Source organism: Equus caballus, chromosome 22 (assembly GCF_041296265.1).
Source record: "Equus caballus isolate H_3958 breed thoroughbred chromosome 22, TB-T2T, whole genome shotgun sequence".
Taxonomy (NCBI): Eukaryota; Metazoa; Chordata; class Mammalia; order Perissodactyla; family Equidae; genus Equus; species Equus caballus.
The window spans coordinates 25,008,798-25,036,319 of record NC_091705.1 but is presented as its reverse complement, the minus strand read 5'-3'; the positions used below and the strand labels follow the sequence as shown (position 1 = coordinate 25,036,319).

Sequence of the window (27,522 nt, the reverse complement as noted above, 5' to 3'; positions counted from 1 at the left end):
TTATGAAAAACTAGATGCAAGAAAGAAGAAGTACAGGGCTGCTCTGGCTGGGGAAATTTGTCCTCTCCCATAAAAAGTAAATATGCTATCATTGTTTGAGGACTTTAGAGGACCAGCCCAAACCTCTCTCTCCACAGATGAGACTGAGGTCTTGGGGTGTGAGAATGACTTGTACAAGGCCACAGAATGACCAAAAGGCTAATCAGGGGCAGAAACATCTGACTTCACAGAAAACCATGTCCCTTGCTCTTTGGGAGACCCCATTGACCTTATGAGAATGAGCAGATCCAGGTTGGTGTTCGTTAACCCCTGGCAAACAACTGTCATCATGCCCAGAGCCATCACTCTCCACCTACTGTTGCCAGCAACCAATGTGGCATCATAGGAAGACTTTCCCATAGTCCAGAACTGCAAGAAGACTTGTAGGAAACCACCTTGTGTCTTCTGGTGAGGATATAAGGGAGGAAGCATCATCCAGGCCCACAGAAGCAGAATATCTTTGAGCTGAGGATGAGTAGTTAAATCCCATAAGCAGCTGAATGATCACTGTGAATGACATCTGAGAAGTGACCTGAAGGACAGAAGGAATTTGCAGATTGGAAACCAGCAATCAGGACAGATTTGGCTTAGGGAGAATTCAGGAAAAAGTTACCTTCATGTCCTTTCTGGGCAGGTATTAGGTCAGGCCTGAGAGGCCCCCATGGCTGAGGCCCCAAGAAGCAAATTGAATAAGGACAAGCACATATACCTGGGGCCATCAGCACTGGTCCTGCTAGCCTCTGACCATGGTACCAAACTTCATTCCTGCCTGGACACACAGCCACTGCCTATCTCTGCACACCATTTTTCCACTGTTGCCCTGGACTTCTTCCTATAGCCCACAGATGGGTCTTTCCCCTCCCCCAACAATTCCAATTCCTGACTAACTAGCCTAAGACTCCCCTGAATACAAAACATTCTGGCAGAGGGCCAGGTTGATCAGAAGACATTTATGACTCATAAATTGTGACAATATTTTCACATTTTGAAAACCCTCTAGCAAGATATCTGTGACAATAGCACATTAAAGATCTCAGAAATTCTTTCCTACATAAAAGCAATGAGAAAACTGAAAAAGAAACAGTCAGAACCAAATTTTTCAGAACTCTTGAAATTAACCAAAGGCTTACAGCAATCTGGGGTGTGTTTATTTAATAAAGATTGTTGAATCTTGTTGAGAATGGTGAGCTTTGTGGCATTTATCTTTGCCTAGTCCCATCTCCCCCTCTCCAGCTCCACAGTAGACTTGAAAACGAAAAGCCCACAATCTTGGTGAAAATCAGTAGCCTGGCAGCCACTGGAGGGAGGCAGAAGGAGATTAGAGCAACTTTAAAACCCCATTACGAGAGAATTGTCATTATTTGACCTGCCTGTTAGTTCCCTGGAAGACCCCATTCTCAAGACTGTCTTTACTTGATAAGACTCAGAGCTCCTCCAGTCAATATGAATAGCATTTTCACCAAGGTTTTCTGTCGAAATGGTAGACAGACCTTAAGACTGCATCCCCAGAAGTTTTTAATTCTCTAGCTAGTCCACATTCAATTTTCAGAAATTTGTGATAATGAGCTTTGAAGTGTTCCTCTTGATTACTGGCTTCAGCACCCTCACCTCAGGTAAGCTGATCTTAGCTGTAATTCTATGTGTTCATCTCTCCAGATTTCAGGATGGCAGCTTGCCCTAGGACCTCAATTCTCTGACAGACCTGAAAGAGTTGTTGATTTTCAGTTTGTTGAGCTCTTTTCTTTCTGTGAGAATAGGAGTGACAGCTTCCAAGCTCTTTACGTGTTAAAACTGAAATTTGAAGCCTAGGCTATTTATAGTTTTCACCGTTATGTTTGTTTCACCGACGAATGGGCCTCCAGAGCCCCTCATGCTGCCATCTTGAAAGTGATACTTCTTTGGAGATTGTCACCCATTATTTCTCAAATTTATTTTCTGCATCATTCTTTTTCTCCTCTTTCTTTGGAACTCTGATGATACGAATGTGGACATTTTATTATAGTTCCACAAGTCTCTGAAGCTCTGTCCATTTCTTTCAGCCTTGTTTTCTTCCTCTTATTGAGATTGGATCATTTCCATCGATTTATCTTTAAGTCAGTTGACTACTACCATAACCATTTCCTTTGTGTTATTGATCCTATCCACTGAACTTATTTGTATTTTTACCTTCTAAAAATTCCACTTAGTTCTTTTTTAAGGTTCAGTTTCCTTTCTGAGACTTTTATCTTTCCATTTTTTCAGAAGTGTTAGTACTTAATTCTCAGAGCTTGGTGATAATAGCTGCTTAATAATAAAATCATGGTCTGTTAATTTCAATATTTAGATCATCTCAGAGTTAGTACCTATGGATTGTCTTTTCACTTGAGAAATTGTCAGGTATTCCTATTTAATTGTATTTCAAGTAATTTTGGACTGTATGCTAGACACTTTTTGTATTACATTATTAGGCTCTGAGTCTTGTTTAAGACATAAAGAGAAGTTGATGGGGCTGGGTGTTTATTTTAGCATGGAATTGACCCATTAGACTCAGGATAACTCAGTTAGATTGAAGTTCCAACCTACCTTCTGTGTCCTGTCTTTTTCAGAGAGTATTTTTTCCACTGTTTTTACTCATGGGGTCCCCCATTCCTACTTTTTGGATCAGAAAGAGAAGACTTCTTTTGGAGCTCTTTGTGTTCACACCTGTCCATAGTTCCATGAATCATGCTGTCTTTGTGTCCAGGCTGAAAGATATGGGAGAGATAAAAACCCAGGAAACTCACCTATGGATCATTCATTCCTTAGCTTATGATTTCCTTCTCTATCCACATGCCACCCTTTATTTTTCAGAATCCTCAGAGAGCTACCTCATTCACTGTGTCCCAGGTTTTAGTTTCATTCAGCAGGAAAGAAAGAATGGAGGAAGCTTACTCCATCTGTTTCAACTCTCCAGTCTGCAAAACCAGATGGCTTATGGAATATGACGATGGACTACCAGAAATTTAACCAAGCACCCTCACAATTGTGTCTTTACTAGAACAGTTGACAGCAGTCCCTGGTGCTTGGTATATAGCTATTGATCTGGAAAATGTGTTCCTTTCAATACTCATCAGATGATGGGTTCTGAAGCAATTGCATTCACTTAGGATGGGCAATGGCACACATTCAGTCTTGCCGCGGCTCTCTGTCACAGAATACTCTGCAGGTGTTCTAGTCTATTGATATTCTAGCTCTAGTTCTAGTTGGAATTTTTGTATAGCATATCACCCCCAAATTGAGTGGCTTAAACTATAATACTCATTTCATTATGTTCCATGGTTTCTGTGGGTCAGAAATTCAGGAAGGCTCCGGGGAAGTTCTGGTTCATAGTCTCGCATGTGATCTCAGTTTTACTTGTAGTCACTTATTTAATCTTCCACACAGCACTTTGTGGTAGGTACTGTTATTATTGGCCTCCTTTTGCAGAGGCAAAGAGAAGTTGAATAAATTCATAAAGTCACCCAGCTGGGGCAGAGTTGGGCTGGAGCAGGAGTCAGACAGACCCACAGGAGTGAGATCAGAGGAGCTGTCAGTGATCCTCTATGAACTCCCCATCTCACGCCCCACTCTGCTCCCCAGCATGATCCCACATCCCCCACAGGAGTTGCTAGGAGAGGCAGAAGGAATACAGCAGACTTATATTGAGTCCCAACTCTGTGCCAGTCTCTGATCCAAGTGTCCTTTCAGATTAAATTTGACTAATCCTCCCAATAACCCTTGAGGGTTACATTGTCTTTGACCCATTTCACAGATGCAAAGTCTGAGACACAGAAAGATGGAGTCACTTGCCCAGGACACACAACTAGTAAGTGAGGAGCCATGATGTGAACCCAGGCTGTCTGGCTCTGTAGGCTCTGTCTTTCCTCTGGATAAATTTTCTCACATCCCTTGTCCTTCATCCAAGGGTCTGTGAGCCTGCCTTGTCCAGTGGCATTTCTTCTTGTATTCTACAGATGCCACTAAAGACTCCATGGGACACCTATGGCAAATATCAAACATGTTCCATGATCTGCAGCTAGGGGGAGCAAGGACTGCAGGGCTCACCATAGCCATACATGTTCTGGACCACTAGGAGTTAGGCACTGGCCCCTCAAGCCCAAGTCTGGCCCAGAAGAGGCGTTCTCAGGAGAAAAGGAGGAAAGCAGGTCAGTCACAATGACCATGCATTTAGGGCCACACCTGCCTCAAATGTCAGCCAGTGAGGAGGAGTAAATATGCATAAGTCTGATACCGACTCAACACAATGTTGACATAAGGGAAGCCATATTGTAGAAAAGGAACCCAATTGTAACTTTGAATGACCTCTGACTAACTAACCTAGCTGGATATGCACCCTCTAGGAGATCTGCCTGCTCCGTAGGCTTTATGACCCCTGCCTGTGTGTGTACCTCCTAGCTGATATAATATGATAACTCTATTCTTTTGAGTTCCTTATGAATGTGTGTCAACATTCCTAACCCTCTCCCCTATTACCACTGGCCTGTATAACTGCTTCAAGATTCTGTGCCCCCCTTAAGATGGTTCTTTAGGCTAGTCCCACAGCTTCCAATCTGCTACCTTATCACTTAATAAAATGCCCTTTCTCTGCCACCATCTTGCCTCTTGAGAATTGGCTTTTGTCCTTCCTGTGGGGAGCAGATCATGCCCTTTGTGCAGTCCCATTTGGGTCTAATTCCCTCTTTTGTTGTTTGTTCCTCGATCATGAGAGGTATCCTGCTGATGAAGGGAATAGGTTGTTCCATCTCCTGGAACCAGTCTATTAGCAAGACGGTGATGCAGGTAGGCTCCCAAAGTTAGGCCTACATTGTGTAAGCAAGTAACTGGGTATTTAATAGGAAGCATTTCTAGAGAAACAGAAAGCATAGCAAAGCTTATTATGGGAACAGATTATAAAGCAGTTTCTAATCCCAGGGGGCAGCCAGTCAAGTGATTGCTAGATGTCAGTGTCAAAACATCTTTTGTAGTTTGAAATTTCTCTGATGAAGTCATTGGGTGTTCAGATATCTTTCTAAGTAGCTTACACAGCAACAGACATGAATGTCTCTTAAATTTATATCAAGCTGTCCAGCTTCAGTTTCCAGGGCTTCAGGAAAAAGTGCAGTTTCAGTTATCAATGAATTCAAGTGGAAATGATGAAAAAAATGCAAATATTTGTTTGGAGATTTGTAGTCAGTTATTTTAGGACACTAGAAGAATTCAGGATCCAGTCAAGTTTATGAATAGAAAACAAAAACCTCAAAGGTATTTATCAGAACAAGAACTTTATCCATGAATGTATACTATAGTTTCTATTGAAACATAATTTTGCCTCAAAAATCACCCTCATTTTTAGCAAAGATAGCTAATTAAGATGCATTGATTTGCAAAATAGTCTAGCGTCAATAAACTTGGCCCAATTATTTACATAAGTACAGCAAGTATAGTAATTGATCATATAGGCTTTTTCAAATCTTCTTTGCTGGAATTTTTTTAAATTGAGGTCATAATAGTTTACAACACTGTGAAATTTCAGTCATATATTATTATTTGTCTGTCACCATATATGTGCTGCCCTTCACCCCTTGTGCCCACTTCCCCATTGAGAATGATGTTAGCTGTGGGTTTGTCATATATGGCCTCTATCAAGTTTAGGTTCTTTCCTTCCATCCCCATTTTGTTAAGAGATTTTATCACAAATGTATGTTGGATCTTGTCAAATGCTTTCTCTGCATCTATTGAGATTATCATATGGTTTTTATTGCTCATTTTGTTAATGTGGTGTATCACATTGATTGATTTGCAGATGTTGAACCATCCCTGTGTCTCTGGTATAAACCCCACTTGATCATGGTGTAATCTTTTTGGTGTATTGCTGTATTGGGGTTACCAATATTTTGTTGAAGATTTTTGCATCCATGTTCTTCAGCAATATTGGCCTGTAGTTTTCCTGTTTTGTGTTGTCCTTGTCAGGCTTTGGCATTAGGGTGGTGTTGGCCTCGTAGAATGTATTAGGAAGTGTTCTGTCATCCCGAATGTTTTGGACTAGTTTGAGAAGGATGCATATTAAATCTTCTTTGAATGTTGGGTAGAAACTCCAGGGAAGCCACCTGGTCCTGGACTTTTATTTTGGGGGAGGTTTTTGACTACTGTTTCAATCTCATTACTTATGATAGGTCTATTCAGATTATCTATTTCTTCTTAATTCAGCTTTGGGAAGTTGTAAGAGTCCCAGAATTTATGCATTTCTTCTGAATTTTCTAATTTGTTGGCATATAGTTTTCATAGTATTCTCTAATAGGCTTTTGTATTTCTATTGTATTCACTGTAATTCCCCCTCTTTTATTTCTAATTCTATTTATTTTAACTTTCATTCTTCTTTTCTTTTCGAGTCTGGCTCAGGGTTTCTCAATTTTGCTTGTCTTCTCAAATAACCAGCTCTTTGTTTCACTGATCTTTTCTACTGTCTTTTTGTTTCAATTTCATGTATTTCTGCTCTGATTTTCATTATTTCCCTCCTTTGGCTGACTGCATTTTGCTTGTTCTTTTTCTAACTTTGATGGATTTGCTTTGAGATTGCTTTTCTGGGACTTTTCTTTTTTAATGTGAGCCTGTATTGCTATGAATTTCCCTCTTAGGGCTGCTTCTGCTGCATCCCATATAGCACATATGCTGTGGTATGTTCTCATTTTCATTTGTATCCAGATATTTTTTAATTTCTCCTTTAATTTCTTCAATGATCCATTGCTTGTTCAGTAGCATGCTATTTAGTCTCCACCTCTTTGTCACTTTCTCAGCTTTTTTCTTGCAGTTAATTTCTAGTTTCATACTCTTATGGCTGGAAAAGATGCTTGTTATTATTTCAATCTTCTTAAATTTATTGAGCTTCCCTTGTTCCCCAACAGATGGTCTATGCTTGAGAATGCTCCATGAGCAATTGAGAAGAATGTGTATTCTGCTGTTTTGGGATGGAATGTTCTATGTGTATCTATTAAGTCCATCTGGTCTAGTTTTTCCTTTAATTCTACTGTTTCCTTGTAGACTTTCCGTCTGGATGATCTATCCATTAATGTGAGTGGAGTGTTGAGGTTCCCTACTATTATTGTGCTGTTGTTAGTATCTCCTTTTAGGTTTGTTAGTAGTTGCTTTATGTCCTTTGGTGTTCCGGGGTTGGATGCATATGTATTTCTAAGTATTATGTCTTCTTGCTAGAGTGTCCCTTTTATCATTATATACTGCCCTTTTTGTCTCTCTTTACCTGTTTTATCTTGAAGTCTGCTTTGTCTGAAACAAGTAGGGCAACAGCTGCTTTCTTTTCTTTGCCATTTGCTTGGCGTATCATCTTCCATCCCTTCAGTCTGAAACTGTGTTTGTTGTTGGAGCTGAGATGTGTTTCCCAGTGGCAGCATGTTTCTGGGTCTTGCTTTTCAATCCATCCCAACACTCTGTCTTTTGATTGGAGAATTCAATCTATTTACATTTAGAGTAATTATTAATATATGAAGGCTCAATTTTACCATTTTTTCACTCGTTTTCTTGGTTCTCCTGTATTACCTTTCTTTCTCCTCCCATGTATTTTAAACTTCCAATTCACTTAGGAAGTTTTCTATACTGGTTTTCTTACTTTTCTCCTTATTTATTTTTTGTGTCTCTGATCTATTTATTTGTTTAATGGTAACCATGAGGTTTGTATGAAAAATCTTGCAGATGAAATAGTCCATTTTCTGATAACCTCTTATTTTCTTAGACTAATCTGATTCCATCTCTTTCTTCTTCCCCTCCTAAGTTATTTTTATCACCCCATTCCAGCTTGTGTAATGGAGTTGTGGTTGAATTGATAAGATTGTATTTATTTTTGGTGTTTTCCTTCCCTTTGTCTTGAATGTTATACTTGAGTGTTTGCTAAGCTGTTCTGATGGATGAATATAATTTTATAATTATGTCTACCTATTTATCTCTTTACTCAGTTCTTTGTATGCCCTTTCTTTCTTTTCAGGTATGAGGGCCTTCTTGAGGATATTTTGTAGGAGGGGTTTGTGACAATGAACTCCCTTAGCTTTTGTTTATCCATCATATGTGAAGAGTATTTTCACTGGGTAGCATATTCTTGCCTGAAAGTTTTTGTCCTTCAGAGATTTGAATATGTCATTCCACTCTCTCCTAGCCTGCAAGGTTTCTACTGAGAAATCCACTGAAAGTCTGATAGGGGTTCCTTCATAAGTTATTTTCCTCTGCCTCACTGCCCTTAATATTTTTTCTTTGTCATTGACTTTTGCCAGCTTCACTACTACATGCCTTGAAGAAGGTCCTTTTATGTTGATATTGTTAGATGATCTATTGGCTTCTTTCCCTTGCATTTCCAGCTTCTTCCCCAGGTTTGGGAAGTTCTCCACTATTATTTCTTTGAACAAGCTTTCTGCTCCATTCTCCTTCTCTTCTCCTTCTGGAATACCTATAATCCTTATGCTGCATTTCTTAATTGAGCTGGATATTTCTTGTGGAATTTATTCATTTCTTTTGAGCCTTAGTTCTCTCTCCTCTTCCATCTGAAGCATTTCTATGAGTCTGTCATGAGTATTGCTGAGTCATTCTTCACAGTATAAGCTCTATTGTTCAGGGAATCCATATTTTTCTTTATCTCAACCATTGTGTTTTTCATCTCCAATATTTCTGATTGGTTCTTCTTTATTGCTTCCATCTCTTTTGTGAAGTACCTCCTGAATTCATTGAACAATCTATCTGCATTTTCCTGTAACTCACTGAGATTTTTTATGATAGCTATTTTGGATTCTCTGTCATTTAGATTATAGGTTTCTGTGGCTTCAGAGTTGATTTCTTTGTACTTTCCATTTTCCTTCTGGTCTGGAGGTTTAATATCTTTTTTCACACTGCCAGACACCATGGAATTGTGCTTCTTCACTGTGGTAGTATTTGACTGCCTCTTCTACCTGCCACCACTGAGCTGGATGTTCTGAGCCTACTGTGATCTGTGCATAAGTTTCCCACTGCTGCTATGGGGCATAGGGAAGGGGGGCATGGTGCTTTCCCTCTCTTGCATAATTTCAGGGGCTTATCGCTCTGCCCTATCTACTTGGCTATCGGCTATCTACTCTCCTGGGGTATTCGATTGATAGAGACACCACCATGATGGCTAATCACCTCTGCGTGGTATTTTCACCTGGGATGTGAGGGACCTTGGAGAGAGATGTTGCTCCTGTGGAGGGCCACACCCTACCTCCTTTCCTCTCGTAGCCATGCACAGTCCCTAGGTATTGCCATATTTATATCAGACAAAGTAGACTTCCAGATAAAAAGGTAAAGAGAGACAAAGAAGGGCAGTATATAATGGTAAAAGGGACTTTCCACCACAAAAACATAACACTTATAAACATATATGCACCCAACATAGGAGCAGCAAAGTACATAAAGCAACTTTTAACAAATCTAGAAGGACATATTACCAATAACACAATAATAGTAGGGGACCTCAACACCCCACTTACTTCAATGGATATATCATCCAGACAAAAAGTCAACAAGGAGATAGTGGAATTAAATGAAAAACTAGACAAGATGAATTCAATAGATATATAGAGTACTCCATCCAAAAACAGCTGATTATACATTCTTCTCAATTGTGCATGCAACATTCTTAAGGATAGACCACACATTGGAAAATAAGGCAAGCCTCAAAAAATTGAAGAAAATTGAAATCATATCTACTATTTTCTCTGACCATAATGCCATGAAACTAGAAATCAACTACAAGTAAAAAGCTTGGAAAGGAACAAAAATGTGGAGACCAAATAACATGATACTGAACAACTAATGGGTTGGCAAAGAAATAAAAGGAGAAATCAAAAAATATTTGGATACAAATGAGAATGAAAACACAGCATAGCAACTCATATGGGATACAGCAAAAGCAGTCCTAAGAGGGCAATTTATAGCAATACAGGCCCACGCTAAAAACAAGAAAAAGCGCAAATAAACCATCTTAAACTACACCTAACAGAATTAGAAAAAGAAGAACAAACAAAGCCCAAACTCAACAGATGGAGGGAAATAATAAAAATTAGAGTAGAAATAAATGAAATTGAAACAAAATGCCTGTAAAAGTGATCAGTGAAACAAGGAGCTGGTTCTATGAGAAGATAGACAAAATTGACAAACCCTTAGCCAGACTCTCTAAGAAGAAAAGAGAGAAGGCTCAAATTAATAAAATTAGAAAAGAAAGAGGAGAAATTACAACAGATACCACAGAAACACAAGATTATAAGAGAATATTATGAAAAACTATATGCCAACAAACTGGACAATCTAGAATAAATGGATAAATTCTTAGACTCTTACAACCTCCCAAAGCTGAATCAAGAAGAAATAGAGAATCTGAATAAACAAATGACAAGTAAAGAGGATGAAACAGTTATCAAAAACCTCCCCAAAAATAAAAGTCCAGGACCAGGTGGCTTCTTGGGAGAATTCTGCCAAATATTCAAAGAATATTTATTACACATTCTTCCTCAAACTATTCCAAAAAATTGAAGAAGAAGAAATATTCCTAACACATTGTACCAGGCCAACATCTGCTTGATGCCAAAACCAGATAAGGACAATACAAAGAAGGAAAATTATGGGCAAATATCACTGATGAACATAGATTCAAAAAACCTGAACAAAATATTGGCATACTGAATACAGCAATACATGAAAAAGATCATATACCATGGTCAAGTGGGATTCCTACCAGGGACACAGGGATTGTTCAACATCCACAAATTAATCAACGTGCTACACCACATTAACAAAATGAGGAAGAAAAACCATATGATAATCTCCATAGATGGAAAGAAAACATTTGACAAGATCCAACACCCATTCGTGATTTTAAAAACTCTCAATAAAATGGATATAAAAGGAAAACACCTCAAAATGATAAGGTCTTATATGACAAACTCATAGCCAACATCACACTCAATGGGGAAGTACTGAAAGCCATCCCTCTGAGAACAGGAACAAGACAAGTGTGCCCACTCTCACCACTCTTATTCAACATAGTACTAGAGGTTTGGCAAGAGCAATTAAACAAGAAAAATAAATAAAAGGAATCTAAATAGGCACTGAAGAAGTGACACCCTTGCTGTTTGCAGATGACATGATTTTATATACAGAAAACCCTAAAGAATCCATCAGAAAACTATTAGAAATAATCAACAACTACAGCAAGGTTGGAGGGTACAAAGTCAACTGACAAAAATCAGTAGCATTTCTATACTCAAATATCGAACTAACAGAACAGGAACTCAATAATACAATCCCATTTACAATCACAACAAAAAGAATAAAATATCTCCAAATAAATTTAACCAAGAATGTGAAAGACCTATACAAAGAAAACTGTAAGACATCCTGGAAAGAAACTGATAATGACATAGGGAAATGGAAAGATATTCCATGTACGTGGATCAGAAGAATAAACATAGTTAAAATGTCCGTACTACCTAAAGCAATCTACAGATTCACTGCAATCCCAATCAGAATCCCAATGACATTCTTCACAGAAATAGAACAAAGAATCTTAAATTCATATGGGGCAACGAAAGACCCCAAATAGCAAAGCAATCCTGAAAACCAAGAACAAAGCTGGTGGCATTGCAATCCCTGACTTCAAAATATATTACAAAGCTATAGTACTCAAAACAGCATGGTGCTGGTACAAGAACAGACACACAGATCAATGGAACAGAACTGAAAGCCCAGAAATAAAACCGCACATCTATGGACAGCTAATCTTTGACAAATGAGCCAAGAACATGCACTGAGAAAGGAAACCCTCTTCAATAAGTGGTGCTTGGAAAACTGGACAGTCACATGCAAAAGAATGAAAGTAGACCATTACCTTCCCCCATGCACAAAAATGGACTCAAAATGGACCAAATACTTGAAGGTAAAACCTGAAACCATAAAACTTATGGAAGAGAATATAAGCAGTACACTCTTTGACATCAGACTTAAAAGGATCCTTTCGAATACCATGTGTACTCAGACAAGGGAAATAAAAGAGAAAATAAACAAGTGGGACTTCATCAGACTAAAGAGCTTCTGAAAGGCAAAGGAAACCAAGATCAAAAGGAAAAATCAGCCCACCAACTGGGAGAAAATATTTGTAAATCATATATCCAATAAGGGATTAATCTCCATAATATACAAAGAACTCACATAAATGAGCTACAAAAAAACCTAACAACTCAATCAAAAGGTGGGCAGAAGATATGAACAGATATTTTTGCAAAGAAGATATCCAGATGGTCAATAGGCACATGAAAAGATGCTCACCATGACTAACGATCAGGGAAATGCAAATCAAAACTACACTTAGGGACTGGCTTCATGGCCGAGTGGTTAAGTTTGCGCGCTCTGCTGTGGTGGCCCATGGTTTGGATCCTGGGCACGGACATGGCACTGCTTGTCAGGCCACAGTGAGGTGGCGTCCCGCATCCCACAACTGGAAGGACCTGCAACTAAGATATACAACTGTGTACGGGGCGGGGGGGGGGGGGGGTGTTGGGGAAATAAAGCAGAAAAAAATTTTAAAAAAGGTTGGCAACAGTTGTTAGCCCAGGTGCCAATCTTAAAAAAAAAAAAAAAAAACTACACTTAGATATCATCTTACACCTGTTAGAATGGCTATAATCACCAAGACAAAAAAACAACAAATGTTGGAGGGGATGTGTAGAAAAGGGAACCCTCATCCACTGCTGATGGGAATGTAAACTGGTGCAGCTACTGTGAAAAAGAGTATTCAGATTTCTCAAAAAATTCAGAATAGAAATACCACATGACCCAGCTATCTCACTACTGAGTGTTTACCCAAGGAACTTGAAGTCAACAATTCAAAGAGACTTATACACCCCTATGTTCATTTCAGCATTATTAACAATAGCCAAGATGTAGAAGCAACCCAAGTGCCTGCTTACAGATAATTAGATAAAGAAGATGTGGTATATATATCCAATGGAATACTCTTCAGCCTTAAAAAACGATGAAATTGTCCCATTCGCAACCATGTGGATGAACCTTGAGGGCATCATGTTAAGAGAAATAAGCCAGCCAAAGACAAACACCATACGATTTCTCTCATATGTGCAATGTAAACGAACTTACAGACAAAGAGAATAAATTAGTGGTTACCGGGGGAAGAGGGGTGGAGGGTGGGCACAAGGGGTGAAGGGGCATACTTATATGGCGTATGACAAACAATAATGTACAACTGAAATCTCACTATGCTATAAGCTATTATGACCACAATAAAAATTAAAATTAAAAACAGAAGGAAACAGGAAGTTGGGAATAAAAGGAGAATGAAACAGGTGGCAGAGAAACTGCTGAGGTTCTATGATGAAGACTTGGGAGAGAAGAAGGAGTCCGAGTGACAGTGGACTCAGCCCATTGTGAGTAAGGCGGAGGTGGGGGCAAGAGAGAGAAATCAAGTCAAGTTGTTGAAGCTCGAAATTAATGACCAGAGATGTGATGCATGTTGTAATGATAAGATCCCAAGGACAGTCCCTCCTCCTCATGACATTGGAGGCAAGTCTGGATCTGAATGGCTGGTCACTGTAAGTGACCTGCTCATATCAAACCTGAAGTGAGTTCGCTCTCTGGTTGCACAGCAAGCCAATCTCTGACACCAGGTGTAGTGGAAGAAAGCAGGAATTTTATTATTGCACGGCACTGAGCAAGGAGAAAGGGCAGCTAATGCTGAAATTCTAAACTCCCCAAAAAGCTAAAAGTAAGAGTTTTTATTTGGGGTTTTAGGTAGGCAGGTGGAGCATGTGGCCTTGCTGGTAGGAGCTTTGCCACCAGCCTGTGTTTGGCCTTGAGACTACTTGCAGGGAGGAGGAGGAGGAGATAATGAATCCAGGCAGTTGTCTTTGGCCATTTGTCTCCATGGTGGATAGTGGATTCTGGAGCCAGGCAACCAGGCAGTAAGCAGGGAATGAGTGCTTTGGTTTTAACCCCATATATACTGGGTTCAGTGTAGGTCTACTGATGTCAAGGCTGGTATCAATTCCACCCTATTTTATGTCCATCCCTCACTCTTGAGGGATTTGGGGTGGTGACTGATCTGGCTACTTCCTGCTGAATCAGGGCATAAGTTGTTCCATTTCATTGAACGAGTCTTTTAATAAGGCTGTGATGCAGGTTAGGCCTGTATCATGTAAGTAAGTAACCAGCTATTCAAGAGGTTTTTCTAGAGAAACAAAAAGTGAAAAACAAGGTTAATGGTTGGAGAAAATTATAAACCAGCTCCTGAGCCCAGGGGGCAGCCAATCGAGATTCCTAGAAGTCAGGGTTGAAGCATCTTTTACAGTTTGCAATGTCCCTGATGGTGTCATCAGGCATGCAGGTAGCTTTCTGAGAGGCTCACCCAGCAGCAGACGTGAATCTCTCCTAAGTCTGTATCAAGTCCTCCAGCTTCAGTTTGCAAGGCTTCAGGGGAAAAAAGGCAGGTTTTGTTTCAATGAAAATGATGAGAAAAAAACTAAAAATGTGTCTTTGGAGGTTTCTACTCTGATATTTCAGGAGACTAGTAGAATTCAGGATCCAGTCCAGTTAACAGATGTAACAAGAATCTTAAAGACAATTGACAGAACCAAAATCCAATATCCACAAGTGTGTATTATAGTTTTTATTCAAACATAATTTTATTGTCACTAAAATCACCCTCAATTTCACTAGACACAGCCAAATTAAGACTAACTGATTTGCAAAATAAGTCTAGTTTTGATAAATTTGGCATAATTATTTACAGAAGTACAGCAAGAATAGTAACTGGTTATATAGGCTCTTTCAAATTTGCTTTGCTGGAACCTTTTATAGAGAATCTCAGATTGAACTTTAAAGGCCTCTCAAGGCCAGGAAAACCAAGCCAAGGACTTGTCATCAGATTCCAACTGAAAGTACCTACAGATTTGGGTGAATTCCTCTCTGCGTGAAGTTCCCCAAAATATTGAGCTTTTTTGCACCTGCCAGAGGGAGCGACATTCTTTACTCAACCTTACCAGGTTACTGGGAACCCATAAGCAAGGTACCAGGCCCATATTTTCAAGTGGCTTTATTCCAGAAAGTCAGCCTTTGTTCCTCAAAATCTGTCTGGTCACATCTGAGCCCGTGTGCTTTTCTCAAATATGACATTCCAGTCAAAGCCTTGGTAATATAACCAGTGTTTCCAATTGTGTCCTGTTATAAGAAGAACAGATTCTTATTGAACTTATGCAAACAACCATGTCACCATGAGAATAAGAAAACTTACTCATCAGGAGTTTTTACATTTTGGAGGGCTCAGATGGGGAGAAAAATATAAATGATTCAATTTTGTTTACAAATTGCTATAAATCATAGTTCCTTAAGAGAATAGAGAAAAAGCTTTTCTTAAATCTGAAAAAAACAAAGCATCAAAAATCAGCACTATCTCAAGCAAAAAGCCATAAAAATCATAATCATCCCTATTCGTTTATTTAGTCCTATGTAACTGGTTCTTGATCTTAATCTTCTTTCAGCAGTTTATGAGGTTATCAGTTTCTCTGTTACAGTTCCGTAATTTCTACCCAGTTTAGTTTTAGGATCTGAACGTTTATCAGAAACCTCTTCTCTAGAGTAAGTGCCAGAGTCCCTTCCATGAATTTCTCTGAAGATGAAACTTATTTGCAAAAATATCAAAGTAAAACAGCAACTGTCTGCAAATAACAAAACATCTAAAAGTAGCAACAGACAGAGACATTTGACTCTTTCTGTGATATACAACATTTTGAGATAATAACCAGAATTATGGCTGACAATCAGAACAGATCAGAATTTTAGGAATGTTATATAATTTTTAAGACATTTATATCAATAATATTTATTCACATAATATCATTTAAGAACATTTATTATTACTTATTTGACAATGCTTCCCATATTTAACATACCAAATAAGCTAATTACTTTGGTATTTTTTCTTAAAGAAAGGGAGCAAATTTCCCTGAGAAGTCTCAGGGGCCCTCTGAAAATCTTCAGAGAAACTCTCCCTCCTCTTCCAGGTCAAAAGAAAGCTTTTATTCAGGCCTGGACTATTTGGGGGCGGGGGGTAGCTTCTCAAAAATATTAAAAGCTTTAAAACATTTGTTCAACTGAGAAAGAAAGCTCACTGCAGAACCATGTTAAGGTGTCTATTCAAAGTGACAACAGAAACAGTCAAGGGGAAACAGAGTTAAAATAGTCCAAAAACTTTTTATAATCTTTTTATCAAGAGTAGATTAAAAGTTTAGGAAAATTACCCTTTTAAGAAAGAGGAAACCAAGTTTTATTTTGTACCAGTTTATTTTTGTATATAAGTTTATTTACCTAATTGCATTTACTTTAGCGTTAGCCAACTTGACCATGCACAAAATTCCACGGCGTTTTATTTTATAAATCTTTTGTCACTTACTCTTTTATATTTAGAATTTGTTCCAGGTTTTCTTTTTTCCCTTCTAGTACTTTAGGACAAGTTTATATATTTTTTTTCAACCCAACAAGCAAAAATACTTTTATTTTTTATACCTTTTTACTGAAAACATACATGTTACTTTCCTTGTATACAGACGTTTCAGAAATGTGTTTTTTCATAGAAAGTTCTTCAGCATACATAAACATGTTTATCAATAAACCTAAGCACCTTTCCATTTCTTTGAGATAAGAAACCAAAGGCAGACAAATCTATGCTTAGTAATCAACTTTTAATATTTTATCTTATGCAGAAGATACCCAATAAATTGTTATTATTTAACTTAGTAAAGCTATAAAGTCTGTTTCCAAAAAGAATTTGGAAACTGTTTTTTTTAAGTATGTGGACAATAAAACATAATTATTGTACCTAAAAACTCTTACCCAGTTTTAACAATTATGTTTAAATTACTCTTAAAAACTTCATGTGACATTAAAGCAGTTAACCATCATTTTAAGTTGTTTTACATACATACATCATAATGCACATAATTATTGTTAAAATGTTTTTCCAAAAACTTTTATCTTTTTATGTTTATTTAGTTTACCTGTTCTTGACAATTATATTTAGGTCATCTACAAAAACCTCATGAGACATCAAAGTTAGTTATTACACTGAGTTGTTAGTTTTGCTGACAAAATTTGTAACAGAGATGACATGAGCTCATTTGACCAGTAAACCCAGGCTGTATTTCTGCATCACATCCAATGCTGATAACTCCTAGGACGTCTATTTTAAATCAAACTAGCAAACTTAAACAGGCTTTTATCCACCAAAGATCATTTTATGTCATGTTAAATAACTGTCTCTTAGAAGTTTTGACATATTAATCAAAGACTGCATTCCATTGTGAGAGATTTTGAATCCTCTCTTTTCTGAAACAGAGGTTTCCCAGAATGGCCATTACAATTTTAAGTTATCTCAAAAGTTTGCTTATTTTTACTTATCCAATTTTATATCAGGAATTGCGGGGGAGTTGAAGTGAAGCTCAGCGAGAGAGTAGAGAAAAGCAGCAGATTTGGGTTCAGCAGCTGGCGTGTTTAGTTATTTAATTATTTTCTCTTAAAGAGGCAGTAAATTATTTATGATTTTATTTAGAAGCCTCAAAAGGTTAAAATAGGCTTCCTGCTGTTGTACCTGGCTTTTTCCAATTACACATGTAAATACACCAGTTTGGGTAAACTGAAACTGCCCCATTTAAGTCAATCAATTTTTACAAACTTTTATCTTAATTATTCAACTCTTATACCCCTAATTATTGATGAGGATTTTTAGGCTGCTTAATTTTAAAACACGGTTTATGACGAGGATTTTTAGGCTGGTTAATTTTAAAACTGCAGATGAGAACCAGGCTCCGAGGAGTGGAATTTGCTTGCCCTTTGATCAGAGACAATTGCATTTGTGAAGGAAATCTCCATGCCTCCCTCTCTGCGCCAGGAGGAAGGGGGGATGGCCTTATCTCTGGAAACTCTTAATGGGGAAGGCAAGAACTTAAGTTGTTTACTGTCTGGCAACCTCATGTAACTGACCCCCCACCCCAAAATCCTCCTTTGTCTTTAGTTGAAGATAATATTTGAGCGGTGACTTCTGCCATTTACTCAATCCGGTTTGATTCTTATCTAAAAGTTGTGGGTCCGCCCAATGGCCGGACCCTACCGGCACTGGTACCATTTTAACTTTTTTTCCTTTGTCTTGTAAAGAGATGACTCACATACCCATGCCTTAAATTTAGCCCTAACCCTCAACTCTGGGCGGCAGCAGAACCTCTGACTGCCCGTGGGTCCTGACCCCACGCACCAGCTCTGCCTGCCCATGGGTCCTGTCCCCATGCCAGCGGGGGCAGCAGAAGCAGCGGCAGCAGAAGCTCTGACTGCCCATGGGTCCTGTCCCCATGCTATTCTATACTATTCTCTAAATAAAAGAGCACTACTGCCAGATCTTAAGAGTCTAAGAAATCTTTCTTTCGACTCCTCAGCTCACCGACCCCGCATCAATTATAACTTATATTAGAACTCCATTAACAAGTTTTGGAATCACAATATTATGTAGGGAAAGCCTTCCCAGTTAGACATAACATCTATGCCCAAAAGAAAACTCTGGCGAAGTTGATATAACCTCTTTATATAATGTTAGTTTAAACACTTTTAATTTGTATAGTTTTACCAACCTTAACAGCCTGACTGCTGCCTCAAACAATTCTTGGTCAAGTTTCTCACTCTGATTTCTGCCTTCTGATCTTTTAAAATTTTTTCAAACTGGGGCGAATAGAACAGGTTTGTCTGATGTCCTTTAATGCTGGGGGGGGGGGGCGTGTAATAGAGGCGTCCCTTTAGCCCATCCAACCTTAGGCAGCGTTTTATTAAAACCTTTGTTTTAACTTTATTCATGTCTGTTCTGTTTACCCCACTTTCCTTTTAATATCTAGCTAAAGATTTCATCCTGTTGGGAATGAGTCCTGTGACTCTTCCATTTTTAACTTCTCTTTGTTAACTTAATGTTTTCATTAGCATCTGTAAGACCATGAGAAGAAGCTGAGACCCCAAGTTTGATTAAGTTCTTAAAACTAGTCTTTATAGTTTCCTTTTAATTTGGTCTTTTCAATACCAATAAAACAGCGGTTCATGACGAGAGTCCTCTAAAAATTTGCCCAGCTTAAGGATCCATTGTTTGGCCATTTTCTCTGTGGAATTTAAAGAATATTGTGGCCACGTTGTGTTACTAGAGAAAATCATCCCTCTTCAGACGTTGGCTTATATCTATAGGTTGACCAATCAGCCAGAGTGTTTCCCAAGGGGCTCTTAGGTGGACTAGATGCAGCACCTCCCATGTTAACACCTTTAAAAGGACAGACAAACAGACAAACAACAACAAATACCAAATAAGTGTGCTTTCCCAAAAACCCTTGGCCACAAACAGAAGTGAAAACAAAGACCAAAACCAAAGCCCAAACCAGAAACCAAAGTGCTTCCAGTCCCAGCTTAGTGTGTGTCCTACACTCCGGGGGCGCCCAACAAATGAAGATCCACTATGCAGATCTTCCCAAATGAGCAAGGACAAGGGACCTCGGTGTGCATACCGGGGGACTTACCAAAATCTGGCCAAGGTATTGTGACTTCAAAGCAACTGGAGCCCAGAGGGCTGCCAGGTACCCATTATTTCCGACCAGTCCTCTTGGAAAAGGTTAGCACAAAGACAGAAACAAAAACTGCCAGCTACTTACAAGAGAGGCCTTCCTAATTCCTGAACATAGTTTCTTGTACCACCAAAGCAAAAGCACCATGTGCCAACAACGTCTGGTTAGCAGCCCATTACTTGGGGCTGCCCCTGAGACAAGGAGCTCAGGCAGCTGCAGGGCAGCTTCCAAGAGAGGCCTTTAGCCAGAGGCCGGTGTGCCACAGGCGAGATGTCCCCTTGGGACAATGTCCCATCTGGGTTCCCAAATTGATATCGAACCTGAAGTGAGTTTGCTCACCTGTTGCACAGCAAGCCAATCTCTGACACCAGGTGTAGTGGAGGAAAGTAGGAATTTTCTTATTGCACAGTGCTGAGCAAGAAGAAAGGGGAGATAACGCTGAAACCTCAAACTCCCCAAAAAGCTAAAAGTAATGGTTTTTATTTGGGGTTTTAGGTAACGGAGCATGAGCACATGGCCTTGCTGGTCAAAGCTTTTCCAGCAGCCTGTTAGGCCTTGAGACTACTTGCAGAGAGGAGGAGATAACGTATCCAGGTGGCTGTCGTTGGCCATTTGTCTCCATGGTGGATAGTGGATACTGAAGCCAGGAAGCCAGGGAGTAAGCAGGGAATAAGTGCTTTGGTTTTAACTCCATATACTCTGGGTTCAATGTAGGGAAACTGATATCAGGGCTGGTATCACTGCCTTCCTCCTTTCCTCCTGAGAACACCTCTGCAGGGTCAGACTTTGGAGAAAGGTGTGGGATGGGGAAGTTGGTGGAGAAGGAGTGACAGCTCCTCTGATCTCCCTCCTGTGTGTCTGGCTCCCTGGCTCCTGCTCCAGCCCCACTCTGCCCCAGCTGGGTGATTTTACTCAATCTCTCTGTGCCTCTGCAAAGGGAGGCCAATAATAACAGTACCTACCTCAAAGGGCTGTATGGAGGGTTAAATAAGAGATTACAGTAAAGCACTTAGACTGCCCCTTGGAACAGTCAGTGCCCAACAAACATTAGCTGATACCATCCTTCTTATTTCAGCTAAGTGGTCATCACATACCACGTGCAGCCAAATTCCCCAGAATCTGATTCCAAGGTCCCACCTCCAGGGACTCTAACTCAATTACTCAGGGGTGGCCCAGGAATCTGTATTTTTACAAGCACCACCTATCCCCGTCCCCGCCCCCCCCACCAAAATACTGCGATGGCCACAGAAACTCTAGCTTTTCCACTTTCCCTTCCCCCTCTCCATGCCACTGCAGAACCCAGAAGAGGTATGTCATCATCCTTTGTGAAACCTGATATTCCATTCAGGAAAGAACTGCCTCCAAATTCACCCCACTCCTGTTTATAGGGAAATTTGGCTTTGGGTTTAAGTTCCATCTTCAGTCTTCCATGTTTGTTAGAAATACATATTTCTACAAAGAATGGGATAAATGAATAATTCATATCGAACCTGAAGTGAGTTCACTCGCCCGTCACGCAGCAAGCCAATCTCTGACACCAGGTGTAGTGGAAGAAAGCAGGAATTTTATTGCAAAGTGCTGAGCTAGGAGAACACACAGCTAACACTGTAATCCCAAACTCCCCTGAAAAGCTATCTGCAAGGGCTTTTATTAGGTAGGGGACAGGGAGCAAGCGGCCCTGGGGACTGAAGTTCTGAGTCAACTGCACAGGCTGCCTATCTGTTCCATGTGTTGCATGTGGTGGATTTTCAGCCTTTGGCATCTAAAGTTCACAATCAGTCATCGTAGCTTCTCAATGTTCCTGCAAGATGTTTAGTCAGGCAGGGGGCTGTCAGCAAGCTCCTCTCTTAGCCATGCCCCTGCTGTTCTGCAAGGTGAGCTCAGAAACTTAGGTTATTTTGTTTCCCGCATTCACCTTTGGGTACATGGCACAGTTTCACCCTAATCCAGGGAAATGTTACCTCCTTCATCCTCAGTTTCATAATTAATCCCCTTCCTAAAAAGAGTGATTCTCAAAGAACGGACTAAACCGCCCGCCCCAGACCCTCCTGAGTCACATGCAGGAATTCACATTTTATGCCTCCAGCCGTTCTGCTGTCCCCTGGAGCGTGAGGACCTCTGCTTGCAGCTGGGGACCTGAGCTGCCTTAGAGCCCGAGGAGTCGGGGAAGCGGCCACCCTTACAACCACCAGAGGGCGCAGGTGCGCAGAAGCCTGCCTGGCCCTGGGATCTGCCAGGGGAGCCTCCTGCCTGCTTCTTGCGGGACGGCCCCTCCCTGCAGCCGTGGATGTGAGGGGGCCTCTACCGGGCACAAGGACGCCAGCTTCTCACCCAGCAGATCCAGCCACACCCGCCCTCCTCTGTTCCTCCAACCTGAGCCTTTCCCACCTCAGGGCCTTGGCCCTTGTGGTTCCATCTGCCAGACACGCCATCCCCTGGCTACACCCAAGGCCGACTCTGTCTCCTCCTCCTGGACTCAGCTCAGATGCCACCTTCTCGCGAGACGCCTTCCCCATCCCTGGTCTAAAGTGGGCCCCCTGCTAGTCCCAGTCTCGCCCGCTTTTCCCCCTTAGGTCAATTTGTAATTATTTCATGTATTGTTTATTTCATCTTGTTCTGATTCTCTCAACAGATGATAAGCTGCTGGAGAAGCAGGGGTCTCTTATTGCCTGGAGCCAAGTGCAGTGCCTGACACATAGTAGGCCCACAGTAAATAATGATTGCACGGATAAATATATTTTTATGCAAGTCAAACCGCTTGAAAGCAATTACCCAGGAGAGCACACCTTAGGAGGACTATTTGAATCCTGCTACTGTGAGCAACATTACTTAACCAGGTACTTTTTTTTTTCTTTCTGAACAGACAAACCAAATTTCTCATCACATTTTCAAAATGCTCCCCAAAAGGTAGAGAAGCTTGTTCTAAGGAAAGTTATCTGAACTAGTAAAGGAGGTTGCGAAAGGATGAGGTTTGGTGCCTGCAGCTGCTCCACCTTCCAAAGGAAGCTGCAACTCCCCACTCTGGGGAGGGCAGGAGAGCCCACTGGGAGGAAAGCTCAGCCTCATCCTGGTGAGGACGCTGCAGGCCAGCCACTGGGTTCATCTGGGTTCCTGTCCCCTCATGTGTGGCACAAGTGCTGAAGGAGATCATGCCCAGAGCAGGATAAGCACCATGAATTAGACCCCCAAATAAATGTCAGCCCCACCATCCTTGTAGGTGGCTGCTTATGGAGGAGCATCCCCCATTCCTCCAGCACCCTCTGTGGAAGCACCAGCAGGAGGAGTGCGAGGATGGATGTCCAGCTCCCTTGTAGCCTTTCCCTTAAATGTCAGCCCTAACTCCACCTCCCCAGGGAGATCTTTTCTCTGATGACCTCTCCCCATTGGCCAGGGCTCCCTTCTCTGTGCCCTTACCTGGCACCCCCACCTCCCGTTCATGGCCAGGGCCACACTGTGCAATTCTATGCCCATGGCAGGGATAGTTGAAGACCATCAGTCTCCCATGGGAGTGTGAGCTCCCTGAGGATGGGAAACCTGCCTGGCTGCTGTCCCTTAGATCCAAAGGGCCCATGGTGCTTGGCACTTAGTCAGCACTCCATGACTTCAGCAGCTTTATTTGTTTGTTGAATGAACGAGAGCAAAGCCCATCATCTGATCCAATGTCTACGAGTTCCCTCCAGGCTCGGGACCATCACGGCCTCAGCTGCCATTCAGCCCCAAGTGTGATTCCTGCCTGCTGGAGTTACCAAAACAGCCGTGCTCTCATATGCAAACATGCTCGAGAGAGGTGGCTCCTTGACATGCTGTGCACTGTCCCAGGCACCCTGTCTGGGTCCTTTGTACTTGGCATTCACTCTGCCAGCCTCCCTGGTTTACAGGTGAGAAAGCTGAGGCTCAGAGAGGTGAGCATGAGGATGAGGATGACAGCAACCATAGCAACATCCCCTCTAATCCTCACTGCAGCCCCGGGAGACACACCCCTCACTGCAAAGGAGGAAACGGAGGCTCAGGGAAGGGAAGGAGCTTGCCCAGGACCACACAGTTGGTGAGGAGATGAGCTCGAATTCTCACTCCAGTGCCATCTCAAGCTTTATGGCATAAGGCAGAGTTTCCCAAGGCAGGGGAGAATCAGGCCTTGGCAGTCAATGCTGCAAGAGCACAGACGGGAAAGAGGCCAAGGGGCTGGGGGCAGTCAGGGAAGGCTGCCTGGAGAAGGAAATATGGACTGGGCCTTGGGATGCAGAGTGTATATTATTGTCCAGAGGACTAGGCCTGTGATCACCCTCCTTTTACAGAACTTGAAACTGAGTCTGCCAAGAGGGAGAGCCGGGATGCACCCTGGTCTGTGTGACTCAGAAGTACACACTCTTAACCAAATGTGGTTATGTTTCAAGCTGGCTCCAAATCCTGGGCTCTCCCCTGAGCAGTGCCAGCTCCCTTGTCGTGCACCAGGCTCGGAACGTCTGCACCCTCCATGTTGTCATTTCTTTAGAATCGGTGGCCCTGAGACCCATGACCTGTGGTGGGACATGACTGACAACACCCCACACCCCCAAGTTCAGACCAACAAACAGTCAAGGACAATAAGTTTGCTCCTCCCAACGGTGCCCACTCTTCTCCAATTTTCTTGACAAAAAGTAACAGAATCACAACTGGTTACACAAGTCCAAGAAGACTAGAAACGTACATACCAAAGTAATTGATATTCTACAAACAGCCCCAAGGGGAGCATGAACCCCGAGAGAGTCACCTGGAACTAATGCTTTCAGTAGAATCTCTTAGGAAACCAGAGTGAAGTGGCCACAGCGGCCCTAGTGCTTCTGTGAAATTTGCGAAGGACCCACTTGCCCACAGCTGGAGGGAGAGTGCAGACAATGGCAAGTGCCCTTGTCTCAGAGCTCACAGCAGCTAAACTGTGTGGCCCAGACACCCCCCACCCCCAGGCCTGTGTGGCTGCAGGGGAGCGAGGAGGGATGGAGTGGTAGGAGGTGAGGTCAGAGGGAAGACCAGAGGACCCTGCAGGGCATGGCAGCCATCGCACAGAGTCTGGCTTTTGCTTCGTGTGGGATGGGAAACTATGGAGGGTTTTGAGCAGAGGAGTGTATGGTCTGAATGTGTCTTAAAAAGATTCCTCAGGCTTCTTAGTTCGAAAGAGGTTGTAGGTGAACAAGGGGAAAAGCTGTGTAGGACCAAACCCCGGGGAAGAACCAGGTAGGACACCCCTGCAATATTTCAGGCCAAGACTGTGGCTGAGGAGGACTCACTAGGCGTGGTCACAGTCTGGAAGTGTTGATAGGGTTTCCTGAGAGGTGGTCATGAGAGATGAGGGAAGAGGAGTCAGGGGGACTCCAGGGCTGGGGCTAGGGCAACTAGATGGATTGTAGTGCCATTTCTTGAGATGGTGAGGACAGGGGTATTTGCACTGAATTCTCTCTGACACGCAATCCCAGAGCAATGAGGTAAACCCAATGCTTTGGCTTCAAGGTTCTCTGTCTCCCTGGGGGCAGCTGCCAGAGCCCATCACAACACCTCTCCACAGCATGCTGGGGGCTGACTCTGGTGTCATCTCCCCACAGAAAACCATGAGTCCATCCCTCCGGGTGGCCACCCCCACCGCCATCAGTCTGGGTAGCATCTGACACTTCTTGACACCTGCAGGTCCCAGAACTGAAGATGCATCCACTCTGGAGGCTCCTGGTCCTCCTCAGCTTGCTGGCCTTGCCCTCGGCCCTGCACGAGCAGCCCTGGTGAGAAGTAAGCTGAGCCCGCACTCTACCCCCGTCACAGGGTAGGAGGGGAAACATCGTCTGGGCCCACCACTGACTTGCTGGGTAACATTAGGTCAGTCACTCCCCCTCCTTTTTTCTTTTTTTCCTTAGACCTTACCTCGAGTACAGAAAACTGAGGTTGAGCTGATCATATGCCAATTCATAGCACATCATCATTGTCATGGATCACAAGGGCCCTCGTATGTTTTGCTTTATTGTATTTTCCACCTTCTCTCTTGTCCTCACTCCCATTCTCCTCTCTCCTGACACGCACCACACCGTGTTTAATATATGTCTTTAAGTATGCCCACATCCTTATGAAAATGAAACATGCAGTGTTTTGATTTACATAAATTGTATTGCCATATATATTTCATTATTTTTTACTGTTTTCACTGGACACCGTGCGGTTGACGTCTGCGGCTTCACACTGGTGCAGAGAAGTCCATGAGATTCCTCCATTTCACCACCACTTGGCCATTCCCCTTGAGATAGACTCTTGAGTTGTCTCTGATTCCCCACTATTACAAACTACACTGAGATGAACATCCTGGCACGGGTCCCTGTTAGGATCTGTGGGAGAATTTCTCTGGGATACACCCAGAAAGGGGATGGCTGGGCGCTTGGGCAGGTGCTAACTCAATTTAACTGAAGACTGCCAGGTCGCTCTCTGGAGTGGCTGTGCCGGTCTACACTCACTCCACTAATAAGCATACTTGTCTCTCTGTGTTTCTCAACAGTGGGGAATATCAATCTTTATCAGTCTACCCAGGCTGCCAAAACAAGATATCCCAGACCAGGTGGCCTTCCTTTGCAGCTTTTGGGATTCTTTCTTTATCTTTAATTCTTGACATTTTAATTGTAATGGGTCTTGGTGTGGGTCCCCCTAGGGTTATCTTGTTGGTGCTCTCTGTGCTTCCTGTACCTAAATGTCTGTTTCCTTCCTTAGGTTAGGAAAGTTTACAGCTATTATTTCCTCAGATATATTCTCTGCCCCTTTGACTCTCTCTTCTCCTTCTGGGATACCTATAATATAACTGTTAGTGTGCTTGATGTTGTCCCAGAGTTCCCTTACACTGTTCTCATTCTTTTTAGTTCTTTGTTCTTTCATCTGTTCAGCTTGGGTGATTTCCTCCACTCTGTTGTCCAGCTCACTGCTCTGTTCTTCTGTATCATCTACTCTGCTATTGAGTCCCTCTAGTGACTTTTTCATTTCCAATATTGTATTCTTTATCTGATAAGTTCTTTTTTATATTTTCCAATTCTTTGTTGAAGTTCTCACTGAGTTCATCCAATCTTCCCCCAAAGTCAGTGAGCACCCTTATGACTTTTTGTTTGAACACTTTGTCAGGTAGATTGTTTATTTGTGTTTTGCTTAGTTTTTTTCTGGGGTTTTGTCCTGTTCCCTTACTTGGAAAATATTCCTTTGTCTCCTCATTTTGCTTATTTCTCTGTGCTTTTATCTATGTATTAGGTAGGACAGCTACATCTCTAGATGTTTCAGAGGGGGCCTTATGTAAGAGATACCTTATGAGGCCCAGCAGTGTGCTTCCCTCTCATCACCAGTTAATATGTTCCAGGGGCGTCCCCTGCATGGGCTGCATGTGTCCTTCTGTTGTGGCAGGGTTGCTATTGCTGCAGGTGCCCAGGGAGGCTAGGTTGTCCCCCTGGCTGTCTGGTTGTAACGCTCAGCTGCATGTGGCTGCTATGGACCCTTCAAATCTTTACTGGGCGTGTGGAGCCCCAGCACAGTTGGTTGCAAGGTCTAATAGCACATTCCTTTTGCAGTTTTTCTCTTAAATACGTATGCCCCTAGCGTGGCTGGTTGCTAGGCTCAGGGGCTTACAATTGCTGTAGGCCTCTGGTCTGCAATGCCTTTGTCAGTTTTCTCAGGATTTCAGCTGAGTGGTTGCCCACCTATTTTTCTCTCCAACATTTATCATGATCTGCATCCTCAGTGTTAGGCTGTGTTTCCCAGATTCAGGGATACAGCACTGGGGGAACTTTCAACCCTTATATCTCCCTTAAGCAGCTATTGAATGCCAGAACCAGTGCAGGTA

General features: G+C 41.9%; 1 pseudogene; it reads left to right on the top strand.

The window, feature by feature from the left end:
• Positions 1–4,758: 4,758 nt before the first annotated feature.
• Positions 4,759–27,522, top strand: part of LOC102149575 (BPI fold-containing family A member 3-like) — a 33,023-nt pseudogene continuing 10,259 nt past the window's right edge.